A 16,523-nucleotide genomic window follows, 5' to 3' on the forward strand; every position below is an offset into this window, starting at 1 on the left:
AATACCCCACACACACCAAGAAATAAATAAAAACTTATGAAACTCAAGTGTTGGCACTAGCATATGGAATCAACAGAACTGCATGACCTAAAGCTAAGAATATAAAACCAGCTGCAGTTCTTGTTGGGTACCACCTGACCTGTCAAACAGTTCTGAGTAGGGGAGTGAGAATTGAGAAAAGATAGTGAGGAAAAGCAGAGATAGAAGAATAAACAGAGACACAGGATAGGTTCAGGAGGGTTCTGAGACAATATTGCAGCAGCCCCGAGGTTATTTCTCATAGTCATTTTATACCCAAAGCAAGGGGGGTAAAAGACCTCCTCCTCTCAAGGACACCATGGTTCAAGGAACAAACAAGCATAAACACCTCCTTAATTCTCAAGACATCTGGTAATCACACCTTTGTTCAAACATCCCACTATTTGGCCTTGAAGAGCAAAACATCTAGTAGCCACGCTTTGGTCAAATCATCCTGTTATCCATCCTTAAGGGGCAAAGACAAGCTTGAACTCTCTAACCTTGAGTCAAGATGGAATCAAGTCACAAACTGGAGTCACTGTGGGCTCTCACAAGTTCTACACACTAACAATGGATAATCAGAAAAGAAATTAGGCTGAAGAGATGGCTTAGTGGTTAAGAGCACTGCCTGCTCTGGCAGAGATCCTAGGTTCAATTCCCAGCACCCACATGGTGCCTCACAACCATCTGTAACTCCAGTTCCAGGGAATATAATGCCTGCTTCTGACTTCTGCAGGCACTGGGGATGCATGTGCTGCACAGACATATATGCAGGCAAAATACTCATACAAATAAAAAAATCTGAAAAAGGAAAGAAAAGAAAATAGGATTAAGAGCGCAATCCTATTTAGGCTTTTAGGCCAACAGTTAAGCACTTGCCTAGCAAGTACAGGCCATGTATTTGATCCCCAGCACTGGAGGTAGGAGGTTGGGGGTGGAGAGACACATGGACTCCCACTAACAATTAGGATTAAACTTAAAGATACAAAAGATGTGAAATCTGAAAACCATAAAGCATTAGTTACTGACAGAAATTAAAAATATGAATAAATGGAAAGACACCATATTTACAATGTATAAGAAGATGTTCATACAATCAATGTGAGCTACAAATTTAATACAAGTCCTTTCAAAATTCCAAAAACATTTTTGCACAATGGAGTGATCCATACTAAAATTCATTTGGCACTTTATGATGAAACAGTCTTGAAAACAGGATGGTGCCACATTCTGCACATGGGAGGCAGAAGCAGGAAGATAAACAGTTCAAAGCTGTGCTCAGCAACATGAGTTCAAAAACAGCCTGGATTGTATTCAACACTATCTCAAAAATGAACATTCTTCAAGACATAGTTGGAAACTTCCTACTTCCTAGCTTCAAATTGGCTATGAAGCTGCAATAATCAAAACATCAGGGCTTGCATAGATACCACATAGACCAGTGGAGAAGAATGTAGACCCAAGAAACAAGCCCTCAAACATACAGTTGAGTAATTTTCAAAAGCATTGCCAAGGGTACTCAATGGAGAAAGACAAATGAAAAAAAAATAAAAGAAAGAAAGAAACGAAACTGGATTCTGATCTTATCTGCATACAAAAATTAGCTCAGTGGATCTAAGATCCAAATGTAATTGCTAAAAATTATAAAACTGTTAGAAGAAAACATGGAGAAAATTTCATGATATTGGGTTTGGCAATAATTTCTTGTATGTAGCCCAAAACAGCACGAGCAACATAAGAAAAATAGACCAATTGGACTTCATCAAAATGGAATCTGTGCCTCAAAAGCTAATCCTGGGCTAGGGAGATGGCTCAGCAGCAGGTCAAAACACTTGCCCATGGGCCTGATGACCTGGGTTTGATCCCCTGAATCCACAGCAGAAGGAAAGCAACCGTTGCCAGCTGTCATTTAACCTCCGCTCGCACGCTGGCACCAACGCGTACCCACATACACAGCATACACACACAATAGTGATCAATTTTTTGAAAAGACAATATCAGCAAGTGAAAAGGCAGCCTTCAAAATGGAAGGAAATATTTGCACATCTATTTGATACCCAGAAAGTTTCTGCAAGTCTCTAACAGCAAGAAGTGGCCACAACCACAGGAAAAGATAGTCAACATCTCTGATCATTAAACACAAAGCAGGTCCCCAGTGAGCTGCTACTTCTTACCTGTTAGGTGCCAGTGGCAGTTATTATTTTTCCAGTGTTGAGGATTGAATCCAAGACCTTAAGGATGCTAGGCCAGCAAACCATCTACCATTGAGCTACATCCCCAAGCTGGAAGGTTTTTATTATTGTTATTGTTATAAAATAGCAAGTGTTGGCAAGGGATATAGAGAAACTGAAACTCTTGAGCATGACAAGAAGAAATGTTACGCAGAGCAACTAACGAGAGAACCAAGTGGTGAGTCCTTAGACTTCACAAAGGGAGAACTGGAGAGATGGCTCAGTGGTTAAGAGCATTGGCTGTCCTTTCAAAGCACCAGGGTTCAAGTCCCAGCACTCATATGGCAGCTCTCAAGTGTCTGTACTCCAGTTTCAGAGGATCCAACACCCTCTTCTGGACTCTGTCGTCACTGCACACATGTGGTGCATAGACATACATGCAGGCAAAACACTCATACACATAAAAGTTTTAAATGTTGAAAATAAATAAATAAAAGTATCACAATGTGATTATCATATAAAATCCAGAAATTATATTCAGAGTGTATACTCAAAAGAAATAAAAGAGATGTTCTAGTTTGTTTTCTTGCTGTGATAAACACCATAACTAGAAGCGACTTGGGGAAGGAAAGGGTCTATTTCCTCTTACCACCACTATTACCCCCCACCAAGTCACAGTCCATCATTGAGGGATGTCAGGGTGGGAACTGAAGCAGAAAGCACAGAGAAAACCATGGCTGGTTTTCTCCCTCTGGATTTCTTTCTTTAAAAAAGTAAAACAAACAAACAAACAAAACCAAAAACAAAAATAATAACAACAACAACAAAAACTGTGTCCCGTCCATCTTGAAATCTTCATTGTATAATCTCCAACTCACATTCCCAGAGGATTTCCAGTCTAGGTCATCCACCTGCAGCTTTTGACGGCAGGGTCACCTTGCTGCCGTAGGACAACCCTTTGACCAGACCAACTGGCGACAGCAGCTGCTTCCTGTCTACTTTGAAGCATACACAGTAAGTTCTGGAAATCTACCATCCCCTAAATAGGACCCGGAGTGCCAGCTCAGCTCTTGCTCTGCTTGTTGAGCCACACTGCTCTTTCCCTGGGCTGTAGCCATCTCTTGGGTGCAGAGTCACCATGTCAGACCCCCTCCCCCCATGTTTCCAAACACCGAGTAGAATCCAAGTCCCCCTGCTTTCAGCTTTCCACATGGTCTATCTAGTAGCCTTATTGAATTTCTGCCTGAAGGTTAAATGGCAATTCAAGAATCTGCCTGCTTATTCCTACTTCTCAAACCTTTTGTCTCTTGTCTTCCTTAAGTAAAAGGCTAAGCTTAGACACTTCTTTTTCCTCATGCAAATTTTTTTTTTTAAAAAGAGTCTTAAAAACCACCCCACTTCCTCCAGTGGTTGGTAGATACTTCACATTGATTACAGAAAAGGTCATGCATTCAGAAATGTCCAAAAGACCAGGTTGATATATTTTCTTTTTTAAAGATTTACCTTATTTTTTTATTGTGTTTGTGTGTTTATATACATAATTGCATGTTTCCATAGACATCAGAAGAGCTAGAGTCACAGGTGGTTGCTAGCCACCCAACATGGGTGCCAGGAACTGAACTCAGGTCCTCTGGAAGAGCAGTACATAATTTTTTCTTTTTTGTTTTTGTTTTTGTTTTTTGAGACAGGGTTTCTCTGTGTAGGCTGCCCTGGAACTCGCTCTGTAGACCAGGCTGGCTTCGAACTCATAGAGATCCTCCTGCCTCTGCCTCTCGAGTGCTGGGATTAAAGGTGTGCGCCAGCACTGCCGGGAACAGTATGTAATTTTAACTACTGAGCCATCTCTTCAGCTCCTATATTCTTTTAAACTAAGTGAAATTAAGGCTGTTTTGGGCAATAGAGGTGTGCAATCGCTGTTGTGAGAGAACAGTCCAGACTTCAAGCCATGTACTGTTCCTCTGCTGCAATTGTGGGATCAAGACCCAGTTTCTCCATGTTTCTCTGTTTGACTTCCTCATTGTTGGCTCCAGTTTTGCAGGCCTTTCTCCCGGAAATTCCAAGATGACAGCCATGGACTCCTGGATAGTGGCTTTCCTTGTTCATGGAAAAGAAAGCACACTTCTCTGCAGACCCAGTCGGGGGCTGGACTGGTTCTTCTTGATGTGGTCATTGCGCTGACTTGGGGAGTGTTGATTAGCTGAACTTAACAACCTCATAGTAGAAAGGTTTATTCCAACTTGTGAATCTGGAGGCTTCATGAAGTCCATGGTCATTTGACCCCATTGCTTTCTAGGCCTGTGGCAAAGCAGAAGCTCTAGGTAGGAGCACATGATGGAGCAAAATCATCACATAGGCAGGAAGAAAAGAGGCATGGCTGGGGTCCCACTGTCCCTTTCAAGGGCATGTCCTCAATGACAGGAAGACCTTACAAGGCTTCACATCTAAAGCCTTTACCCAACAGCACCAAGCTGAGAATGCATCATTTTACACAGAAGCCTTTGGGAATTTATGACCTGAGCTATATGAGGTGAGGAATGGGTCACTGGGCTGCGATCCATGGAAGTACTGGAATATAGCCATCTTGGCTTCGTCTGTCCCTTTTCAACATTCTCCTTCCCTTTCTCTTTCCCTCCCTCCCTCTCCTTCTTCCCTTCTCCACCTCATTCTACCTCCCTCCATCAAGCTTTCTCTTTATTTTGCAATTCTGGGAAGCTACCACTGAGCTACACCCCTGGGCCCCTCTCTACCCTTTCTAAACATAAAGACCAGCCAGCCTGTCACTAGAGTTCCTAAATGCAAAGTAACTTTTTCTCCCCATTAATCCTCAAAGACTTTCTCTGTTTGAAACGGAGTTGTAATTGCTCGTGCTGGGTATTTAATATCACACATGATAATAACCACTGATAAAAGAGTAAGCTCCACTTCAGCCATAAGGTAGTTTATGAACCACAGTAACGATCTTTGTAGACTGGCAGTCTGCCCACACGGCAGGTGGTGCTGGGCAGCAGCTCCTGAGCAGGGTTGGAAGGCCTGGAGTTCTATTGTTAGCTCGGCTGCTAGGGCACCAGTGACTTTGAACAAAGCAATTAACCCCTGTGGACCTGCCAGCTCTGGACGTTAAATGGTACAGTTAAACCTGATGCTCTCTAAGCTCTCTAAAAGTCTTAGAGATGCTGGTTTTATTTTTAACAGTTCATCGAGGAATGATAACTTATCAAAAAGGAGTTTTTATGTTTTTCTAGAGCAAGAACAAGTGCCAGCAGGCATTCACTTTGTTCCTGTTAAAGTAGGGAGGAAAGCATAGGCCTGCAGGGTGACCAGCACCCTGGAGGTCCTGAGCTGAGTTTTATTTAAGAAAAAAGCATTTGGGGCTAGAGAGATGGCATAGAGGTTAAGAGCATTTGCTGCTCTTCCAGAGGACCTGGGCACAGTTCTCAACACGGTGGCTCACAATCACCTGTAACTCCAGTTCTAGGGGATCCTTCTGGCCTCTGAGGGCACCTGAATATATGTTCATATACATAAGCAAAAATAAAAATAGCCGAGCGGTGGTGGCGCACGCCTTTAATCCCAGCACTTGGGAGGCAGAGGCAGGCGGATCTCTGTGAGTTCGAGGCCAGCCTGGGCTACCAAGTGAGTTCCAGGAAAAGGTGCAAAGCTACACAGAGAAACCCTGTCTTGAAAAAACCAACCAACCAACCAACCAACCAAACAAACAAACAATAAATAAATAAATAAAAATAAACTTTAATAAAAAGAGAAAAATTCTTCAATGATACTTATCAAAAAGCATGACTTTATTCAGAGTGGTTGGTGCAGGGACCACTTCAATGGTGTCTTTGTCTCTGTCTCTGTCTCTCTCTTTCTCTGTCTTTCTGTCTCTCTGGCTGTTATGCTATATAGCCTAATCTGACATCAAACTGGCAGTCCTCCCATCTCAGCCTCTCATGTAGAGAAATAGTTGGCTTAACTCCAAACACAGAATGGGCACTCTATAGTCAAGGAACAGGGTCAGAGTTTGAGGACGGAAAATTACTAAGAGGAAAATCATACATAAAGGGAGAGTCGGGCTGTACCGACCTAACAGGATTATTGCTGAAGACAAGCTAATCTAGTGAGGCATCACCTAGGAGATGGAGGAGGAGAAGGAAGGACCCAATCAGGTGTTGAGGGTGATCAGATACCATGGATGAGGGCTTCTTGCTAAGCTGGCTTAGCAAGGTTCATTTAAAACAATTTTTTCAAATTTTTATTTACATGTGTATGCATGCACATGCCATGGCATGGGTGTGGAGGTCAGAGAAAGATTTGCACAAGTCGGTTCTCTCCTTCTCCCCCATGGGAGCAAACTCAGTTCTGCAGGCTGTGCAGTCTGTCTTTGCCCACTGAGCCATCTCACTGGCCCCGCAAGATCATTTACTAAAAGTAAATTTCACCAGCAGGACACAAATGGTCCCCAGAGAAGATTTAGGAGCCCGACTGAAGTCTGGCGAAGCAAACGGTCTTTGTCAGTCCTGAACCTCAGATGGCAGATACACGGCCTTAAGGAGTAACGTGGGGGCTGATCTACAGTTTGGTGTAGAGCCTTTGCCTCTGAAAATGCCTGCACTTCAAACACAGCACACCAAATCAAAGCAGGCAGCATGAACTGGACCTCAGTAAGCTTTATCTTTGGGCTGGGAAAGTATCACAGGGCTCCCTTCTTCAGAAGCTGATCCAAGAACCCAGGCTTCTTCCTCTCTCTGGTCCTCGCTTCTTTGTTAGAAAAGAGTCCTAAGTAAAATCAGGCCTCAGGTCACCTACATTATAAGATAAATAGAACGTAAGAATTAAATAAACTTCATGCTGTTTTATTTATTTTAGTGTTTCGTTTGCTGACAAGGTGCCAATCTGTAGCCCAGGCTGGCCTTAAACTGGCACTCCTCCTGCCTCAACTTCCCATGTGCATGGATCAAAGGTCTTCACCATTACATCTTGCAGGAGAAGTTTTTCGTTTTTGTTTTTAAATCACGTATAAATCCCAAAGAGGGGGTGAGGAGAAAAAGGAGACAGCAACTGAGTTTTGGAAGTTAGAAAATGCCTGGACAAGGTTAAACTGGTAAAACAGATGGTTAAATACATGAGTCCAGCAAGTCTTCAGTCAAGCGATGGCAGGCTGACCCTCCCATGCAGCCAGACTCCTACCGAAAAACCCCAGGCTCAGCATTCAAGCACCTCTGCCAGTGAGGGTGAAACAAAGGATTGAGATGAAGGGGCGGGAGAGTACTTTTAAGCTCTCAGGTCCCCAGGTGCCTTTCCCCAGTAATCCACCCTCCCACCCCCACCCCCAGCATCACACTAAAGCTTCCCAGAGTACAGAGATATGGTCTTTGGAGAAGAAAAGCCTGGGTGTCTGCCCTAGGAGCTGTCAGACAAAACTGAGACGGGGGTGGGCACAATGCAGGTTGAAAACAGAACTATGATGATGTCCCCATGTTGAAGTCACCAGCTCTTCTCAGCTCCCAGCATCCTGGCAGCCAGGCCTGACTGTCCAAGAGACTAGAAGATTCTCTATGCATCCTGACAGTCCAAGAGAACAACCTTAAATTCTGACATAGAGATTTACTGTGAGATTTATTCTGCTAGATAACTGTGCAGAGGGACCCACAGCTGACATGTCCCACTACATGCTGTCAGAATTTCCTGTCAGCTCCATGGCTCTCCCTGATCCTGAGGTATAAACAAAGGCCAAAGACCACCATGCAGCTGAGGAAAGCTTCAGAGACAGCTAATTAAACAAACAGATGAAGCTGACGCTGAGGACCTGGGCTGTCCTGACCAGCAGAAGGATTTTATTCAGAAGAGGAGGAAAATGGTGTGTTCATAAAGGAGGATGCAGAGAACAAAGAGACCCCTAACTATACCAAACATGTCTGTGATGCCAGGAGATGGAGGCAGAAGTGTCAAATGTTAATCATCAAGTTCTTGGCAAGTCTGAAGCCAGCCTGGGCTATGAGTGAGACTCTGCCTTAAAAAAAAATTAATGAAACAAAGCACAGTGGTACATGCCTTTAATCCCAGCACTCTGAAGGCAGAGGCAGAGGCAGGAGGATCTTTGGGTTCGAGGTCAGCTGATCTACAGAGTGAGTTCCAGGACAGCCAGAGCTACATAGTGAGACCCTGTCTTGAAAAGAGAGAGAGAGAGAGAGAGAGAGAGAGAGAGAGAGAGAGACAGAGACAGAGACAGAGACAGAGACAGAGACAGAGAGACAGAGACAGACAGAGACAGACAGAGACAGAGAGAGACAGAGAGAGGAAGGGAGTGAGGGAGGGAGGAAGGAAGGAAGGAAGAAAGAAAGATAAAATTCAAAGTATGACAGCAGTAGAAATTAAAACACACCCTGCAAAGTTTAAGAATATCATATAATACGAAACATAAGGCCCAAAAGATAGACTATAAGGCTAAAAATATAAGAAAACTATATCTGATTAGGAAGTCCAATACCCAAATAAATACAGGAAGAAAAACCCAGAGGGAGGAATAATCCTCAAAAAAACATCCAAGAAGACACTCATTCCAGAATTTGAAGAGTAAAGGGCCAGAAGGACAACTAGGATAATACTAGCCTAGGCCCACATCAAGTTGTATCTTGGTGAAATTTTAGAACCCAGAACATCTATGAGCTCTAGAAAGAAAACGAACAAAACCAAGACATTTTTAAAATTATTTATGTTATGTGTGTGGCTGTTTTGCCTGCATGGCTGTCTGTATACTTACTGCCCTTGGATGTCTCAGACATCAGAAAAGTGCATTGGTCCCCTAGATCTCGAGGTACAGACAGTTGTAAGCCACCGTGTGTGCTAGGGATCAAACCTGGTTCCTCTGGAAGAGCAGTCAGTGCTCTTAACTGCTGAGACATCTTTCAAGTCCCTCAAAACATTTTTATTTTCTTAATTTTTATACAAGTTTATATTATATGTTGAGCTTATTTCCCCACCCCACCCGGACCCCATATCCCCTTAGCTCCTCTTTTCTCTCTTCCCAAATGTCTGCGGTTGGATGTCATTCTGTATGCTGTGAATATCTGTTGCTCTGATTGGTTGATAAATAAAGCTGTTCGGCCTATGGCAAGGCAGCTTAGAAGCAGGCGGGAAATCCAGGAGAGAGACTGGAAGAACAAAGGAGAGACAGAGAAGATGCCATCCCGCCATCCAGGGAGCAGCATGAACATGTGGTGACATATAGATTAATAGAAATGGGCTGAGTTTTGTTATAAGAGTTAGCTAGCAAGAAAATTGAACCATAGGCCATGGCCATGCAATTTGTAATTGATATGTGTTTGCTTGGGTCTGAACCGGACAGGACATAGTAAAACTTCCAGCTACATTTGTTCCCCCTTCCCATTTGTCTCTTTTTTCCCCTGAACAATTTCACTTTGTGTATGTTTACATAGGGAGCAGAGGAAGCACTGAGTGAGGGAAGTCCAAAGTGAATGGGCATTTTGACATTTTGGCTGGGCTAGTTCACAGTCCCACCAGGAGTGTACAAGGCTTCTCCTTTGTCTACATCCTTGTTGGCATTTGCTGTTACTTGTTTTCTTTTGACATTCTGACTGGCATGACATGGTATCCAAGTGGAGTTCTTATTTGCCGCCTTCTTCTTCTTCTTCTTCTTCTTCTTCTTCTTCTTCTTCTTCTTCCTCTTCCTCTTCCTCTTCCTCTTCCTCTTCCTCCTCCTCCTCCTCCTCCTCCTCCTCCTCCTCCTCCTCCTCCTCTTCTTCTTCTTCTTCTTCTTCTTCTTCTTCTTCTTCTTTTTTGCCCCAGATAAGGATTCCCTGTGTAGCCCTGGATGTCTTGGAACTAGCTCTGTAGAGCAGGCTGGCCTCAAACTCATAGAGACCCACCTACCTCTGCCTCCCGAGTGCTGGGATTAAAGGCATTCGTGCGGCACACCGCCGCCGCTGCTGCTGCTGCTGCCACCGCTGCCACTGCCACCACCACCACCACTGCCACCACCACCACCACCACCTGGCCCTCATTTGCATTATTCTGATGGCCAGTGAGGTTAATCATTTTTCTATGTTTATTGGCCATCAAAGATGAACATTTGAAAAACAGTAAGTCATATGAAAGGAAACCAGGAATGAAATTTCTCAAGCCTTCTTATCAAGCCCTTGTGTATTCAGAGCTTTGTTTTTCAATGCTCTATCTTTTGTTGGTTTTTTAAAAAGATTTATTTTATTTTATTTGAGACAGGGTCTCCCTGTGTACCCTTGGGTGGCCTAGAATTTGCTATGTAGATCAGGCTGACCATGGATTCTCAGAGATACACCTCTCTCTGCCTCTTGAATGCTGGAATCAAAGTCATTTACCACCACATGAGGTTCTAATTTATTATTTATTTATATGTAGTGTGTTTGTGTACGTGTGTGTGTATGTGTGTGTGTGTGTGTGTGTGTGTGTGTGTACATGCGTGTGTATGGGAGTGCCTTTGGAGGTCAGAAGAGGGCATCAGCTAGAGCTGCAGGTGGCTGTGAACCATCTGGTGCGGGTGCTGGGAACTGAACTCGGGTCCTTTGTAAGAGCAGTAAGTACTCAACTGGCTCCTCTCAGTGCTTGAGTCTTGAGTTTGAGTCACAGAGAGAGCCAAAGGAAATTTGCAAATGATGACTGTAAAAGAGTGAGCACAGATACTTACCTGGCAGGGGAGATACCATGATCACGAAGGTGGTTTTCCCAGGGCGAGGCTTATCCATTGCACTCCGGATGTGCTGACCCCTGCGATTTCCCCAAATGCGGGAAACTCGACTGCATAATTTGTGGTAGTGGGGGACTGCGTTCGCGCTCTCCCCTGAAAAAAAAAAAAAAAGAGTGAGCACAGGCCGAGAGTATAAACCTCCTCCATTCTTCACAATTCACTGCCCAGCCATCCTTACTTTTCTTTACATCCCAACTCTACAACCTACTTCTCCCTACTTTCCACCCACAGTCCTCTCTCTTTCCCTGTCTTGATTTGAGGCATGCCTGCATAATGTCACTTTTCATGAGAGCAAATCTTGTTAGTCAAGGCCCCCAGGAAGTAGACAAAGACCCAAGATCTCAAGCCTTGCCTGTACAAAGCTACATTTCTCTTTGGATAAAGAGTCAGACTAGATTTAGTGACAAATTCTAAATTGGTATGAGACTTTCCCATTTCCTTGAAGCATAATGCTCCATTGATTGCAAGCTGAGTCATAGATTGAGCCCGCTTCTCACACTGTCAGCGGGAAGTGTAATTCCTGAATGACTCCCAGCAGACATTTATAGATTTTTTTCCCCCTCAGTCTGGTGAGTTATATAAGACAACCAAAATCTTTTTTCCCCTTGAAGATCTTTGAATAAATCTTGATCTCAATTGCTAAGTCATTGAACATAATTATATACAACAAACTGGGATTAATCTGCATGAAAACAAGGATTGGAGTAATGAGGATTTTAAAAATCCACATCAATCTGTAAAGAAACAAGAACAGAGAACTTTCCACTTTGCTCTTGTAAAGAAGTAGGAGAATGATAATGGGCTGGAGAGATGGTTCAGTGGTCAGGAGCACACATTACTCTTCCAGAGGACCTGAGCTGCGTTCCCAGAGCCCACATCAGGCAGCTCACAACCTGTAGCTCCAACTCTGGGGAATCTAATGCCCTCTTTTGGCCTCTTTTGGCACCTACACAGACACACACAAATAATTAAAATTAATCTTTAAAGAAGTAGAGAATGGAAAAATAACCATTGACCTAGGTGACAGAAATGGAATACAACTCTGAAGAAGTTTGCTACTTAGAGGAATGAGAGAAATGGAGGTGTCATTAACAAAGCAATGATTGGGCAGTTTCTATCTACCTACCTGTCTGTCTGTCTATCTGTCTATCTATCTATCTATCCATCCGTCCATCCATCTATATCTACCTATCTATCTACCTACCTACCTACCTACCTACCTATCCATCCATCCACCCCCCCACCCACCCATCTCTATCTATCTATCTATCTATCTATCTATCTATCTATCTATCTATCTATCTGAGATCCAGGTATAGTTTAGATACTAGAAGCTTAGATACTATAAGACCATTTATATCCTCCCAGAAGGTCCCCCCTTTCAGGCTCTTGTACACCTTTTACGTTTTCACCAGCTCACTCATCTTGTTTGCTCAGGATTAAATATTTGTTTCTGGGAATTCTGCACTGAGACTCTTCTCATATCCTTTATACTCTCTCTCTCTGAAAAATCCTCTTCTATTACTTGAATTTCTATCTATGCACTTGCTATGACAACATACCTGAGATAAACATGTTAATAAGAAAAAATACTTATTTTGGCTGACCAGTTCCAGAGGTTTTAGTCCATGGCTGCTTGGCCCATTTGTTTTGGGGCTATAGTGCATCAGTGTATTATAGTGTAAGCACATGATAGAGGGAAGCTCTGGCTCATGATTGACAAGATCAAAGAAAGAAAAGGAGGGGTCAAGTGCAATCTACTTTTCAAGGACATGTGCCCAGTGATCTACTCCCTCCTGCTATACCCCATTTCTTAAAAAAAAGCACTTTTCTCCCCACTGTACCAACTGAAGACCAAGACGAGCTTTTGTAGGACATTTGAGATTTAAACCTGTGATGCTAGACTTTGGTCAGCTTGATTGGATTAAGGCACTCCCTCTGTAAGAACCTTCCCAGAAAGGGTTAATTAAAGGAATTGAAGGTAGAAGACTTACCCTTAAGTGAACAGTATCATTCCATGGGTTGGTGTTGGTGTTTTGGACTGAATAATAATATAATAAAATATTAATAAAAGAAACCCGGTATGGTGGGTTCCTGACAGGTGTAATGCTAGCATTCAAGATGCTAAAGCAGGAACAGTACCACAAAGCCTGAGGCTAGCCTGTGCCACATAGTACATTCTAGACCATCCTAAGCCATAGAGTGAGATCTTCTCCCAAAATAAGTAAATAAGAAAGGAAAAGGAAAAAGCCAGCAGAATGCAGGCTTTCCTTCTTTCTGACTCCTGCTCTGCTGAGAGGTGAGCAAGCAGCTTCATATTCCTGCCATGGAACCACTCGCTACCATGTCTCCCCCACCATGATTGACTGTATCCTCAAACTGTGGGCCAAATAAACCCTTCCTCCCCTAAGATACTCCTAATCAGGTATTTGGTCATAGTGGAAAGTCACTAATACAAAACCATAGCAATACAACTATTTTGTAAATGTATAACCCCAAATCCCTGTCCTGGACTCTAGGAAAATTGCTTGCTATGTAATTATTCCTGTCAGTCCTGTAAGCCCTTCCAATTAATTAAGCAAAAAAAAATTAAACCTGCCACTTTGTCCTCAAATTTATTTTTTGTTGGTGTGCATGTGACCAGTAAATGGTTCTTTCATTTATCTAATTTCCCGTCTCAGAACAATAGTACTCATCCTGAATCATGCTTCTGCCATCACATTCATCTCCTCAGTCATTAGACTGAATGTCTGCTTTCTTTAACAGCTTCCAAATCCAACAATTCCTTCCATCTCTCTCACTCCTGCCTAAGTTCAGGCCATCGTCATCATCATCATCTCTGGCACAAACTGTCAAGGTCTCCTAGGTGGTCTCATAGCTGTTCCCTCTCTTAATACATTCTCCACACTCCTGACAAATAGATCCTCTGCAGCTTAATGCATTGTTAAGGCTTATAATGGGGTGCACAGTAAGAATTGGAGGCAAATTGTGTCAAGCATGTAATCTAAAGAATATCAAATTTATGGGCACTTTCTCATATTCTTTCTTTCTTTCTTTTCTTTTTTTTTTTTTTTTTTTGGTTTTTCGAGACAGGGTTTCTCTGTGTAGCTTTGCGCCTTTCCTGGGACTCACTTGGTAGCCCAGGCTGGCCTCAAACTCACAGAGATCTGCCTGCCTCTGCCTCTCGAGTGCTGGGATTAAAGGCGTGCGCCACCACCGCCTGGCCATATTCTTTCTTTAGATTCAGAATTTATAGCATCTGTTTCCAGCCATCACTCCATTGTCAAAGACAACGACCCCATGGAGCTCTTTTCTCTAGGGCAGCTTCTGTGACTCAGAGTAGAGATAGGGAAAACATTCCTGGTATGTTTTTCATCTCATAATTACAGCTCCCAGAGGAGGGCCTGAAGTTAAAACCAGGTCAGTCAGAATCATGATAAAGGCAGAGAAAGGTCAAGGTTCATAAAGAATCCCCCTCCCAAATGAGCATTTTGGGGTTAAGGAAGAGGGGTGATAGAAGAAAGGAATTGCCTTTTCTTGGAAGATCTTTGCTTTAAAAAGTTCTTTCTGAAGCTGGGCAGGACATCTTCTACAGAAGACAGCAGCAAGTCTGACGTGGTCTTCACCCTGAGGTACATGTAGCCCTAGGGGCGCAGGAAGATTTTTCCAACACTTAGAGAGCTAGACGGGTCTACAACAATCAATTTTCAGGTACTAAACTCACTTTCTTTCTTTAAAAACAGATTTTATTTTGTACGTATGAGTGTTTGTCTGTGTGTAGGTCTGTGTACCACATGTGTGCCTACTGTCCATGGAGGCCAGAAGAGGGTATCAGATCCCTTGGGTCAGACGGTTGTGAGCTGCCATGTGGATCCTTGGAACTGATCCTGGGCCCTCTGCAAGGGCAATGAGTACTCTTAATCACTGAGCCATCTCTTTAGCCCCCAAAGCTTTCTATCTTCCTTCCTTCCTTCCTTCCTTCCTTCCTTCCTTCCTTCCTTTCTTTCTTTCTTTCTTTCTTTCTTTTTTTCTGAGATAGGGTTTCTCTGTGCAGCCCTGGCTGTCCTAGAATTCACTCTGTAGACCAGGCTGGCCTCCAATTCAGAGATCTGCCTGCCTCTGCCTCCCAAGTGCTGGGATTAAAGGCCTATGCCACCACTGCCTGGCTAGCTTTTATCTTTCTTATAAATCTTGTGTGTATGTATGTATCTGTGTGTGGGTATGTGCATCAAAGTGAAGATGCCCACAGAGTCCAGAAGAGGGCATTGGAAATCCCAGAGTTAGAGTTACTGGTGATTTTGACCTTCTTGATGTGGGTACTGAGACTTGAACTTGAGTCTTGGAGGAGCAGTACATGCTCTTAGCCATTGAGCTAGCTCTCTCTCCAGTGCTCAGCTTTCTTCTTGATTCTTTTTTTTTTTAATGACTATTATGGATTTGCCAGTCTGGTTATGGCTCCCTCTCCTACCCTTTCTCTCCTTTACAGAAGACAGCTATACACTTCACTGATCCAGACTCAATCTCTGAACCATAACATTGTGCGTCCCTGTGTGTGAATGTGTGCAAGAGCATGTGTGTATGTGTACATGTGTGTGTATCTGTGTGAATGTGTGTATATGTGTTTATGTGTATGTGTGTACTTGTGCATGTGTATGTATCTGCGTATGCATGAATGTGTGTGCATATCTGTATGTGTATCTGTATGTGTGCTTTGGTGAGGGTCTTATTTTGGTGTTTGTGTAAAATAAACCATCAGATAACAAAGCATTTGAAAATGATATTTTTCTTTGCTTTAACTTCAACAAAATGGAAAGCCAGGTGTATGCTGGGAATTCCAACAATGGCCAGGAAAGGTGGATTGCTGGAGTTTATTGGTCAGCCTATTTGATTAGCCTATTGAGCCTAATTGATATTCTGCAGGTTCAGTGAGAGACCCTGTGTCAAAAAGTAAGGTGGAGAGTGGTTGAGGAGGACACCTAATGTCCACCGTTGGCCTCCACAGGCATGTGCACCCATACATACACATGCACACACTTAGATCAACATGTACATAAACCATACAAAAAAATAAAGGAGAATGTTATAGCATGACATAAAATGTTCTTCCCTCACAAACTCATGTTTTGAATGCTTTATCCCTAGTTGTTGTTGGTGTTTGTGGGAAACTATGGAACCTTTGAGATGTATGGCCTAGCTGGCAGACGTTGAGTCATAGAGAGGCAAGGGGTTAAGGGTTATATTCTGGCTCTCTCCCAAGCTTCCTTTTTTTCCTGGTCCAGGTTTTCTGTACAGAGCTCTGCCACACTAGCCTGCCATCAACTACTGAGTTTTCCCTGCAGCCACGTTTTTCCCTGGCGCGGTGGACTGTATCACCTAAAACTGTGAGCCAAAATAAATTCTTTGTTCCTGAAAATGACCTGCTAGGTCTGTCACAGTGACAAGAGACATAATTAACACAGGGCTCTAATCAAACTGTCACCTCCTAGCTCAATAAAATAATTCTTATACCTCATTACACAGTTTTTAAAACATGTTCTTGAGAAGTGTTAGTAGCTTGACTGACACTTGTTCGTTGCAAAGTGCCTTTTAGTCGTCTA

At 43.2% G+C, this 16,523-nt stretch overlaps 1 non-coding gene across 1 annotated transcript; it reads left to right on the plus strand.

The window, feature by feature from the left end:
* The first annotated feature begins 10,858 nt into the window (after window positions 1–10,858).
* Window positions 10,859–11,022, plus strand: LOC131915768 (U1 spliceosomal RNA). Its single transcript, XR_009380421.1, has one exon. It is a non-coding gene; the product is annotated as a U1 spliceosomal RNA (small nuclear RNA).
* The last annotated feature ends 5,501 nt before the right edge of the window (window positions 11,023–16,523 follow it).

This window comes from Peromyscus eremicus, chromosome 7 (genome assembly GCF_949786415.1).
Source record: "Peromyscus eremicus chromosome 7, PerEre_H2_v1, whole genome shotgun sequence".
NCBI lineage: Eukaryota > Metazoa > Chordata > Mammalia > Rodentia > Cricetidae > Peromyscus > Peromyscus eremicus.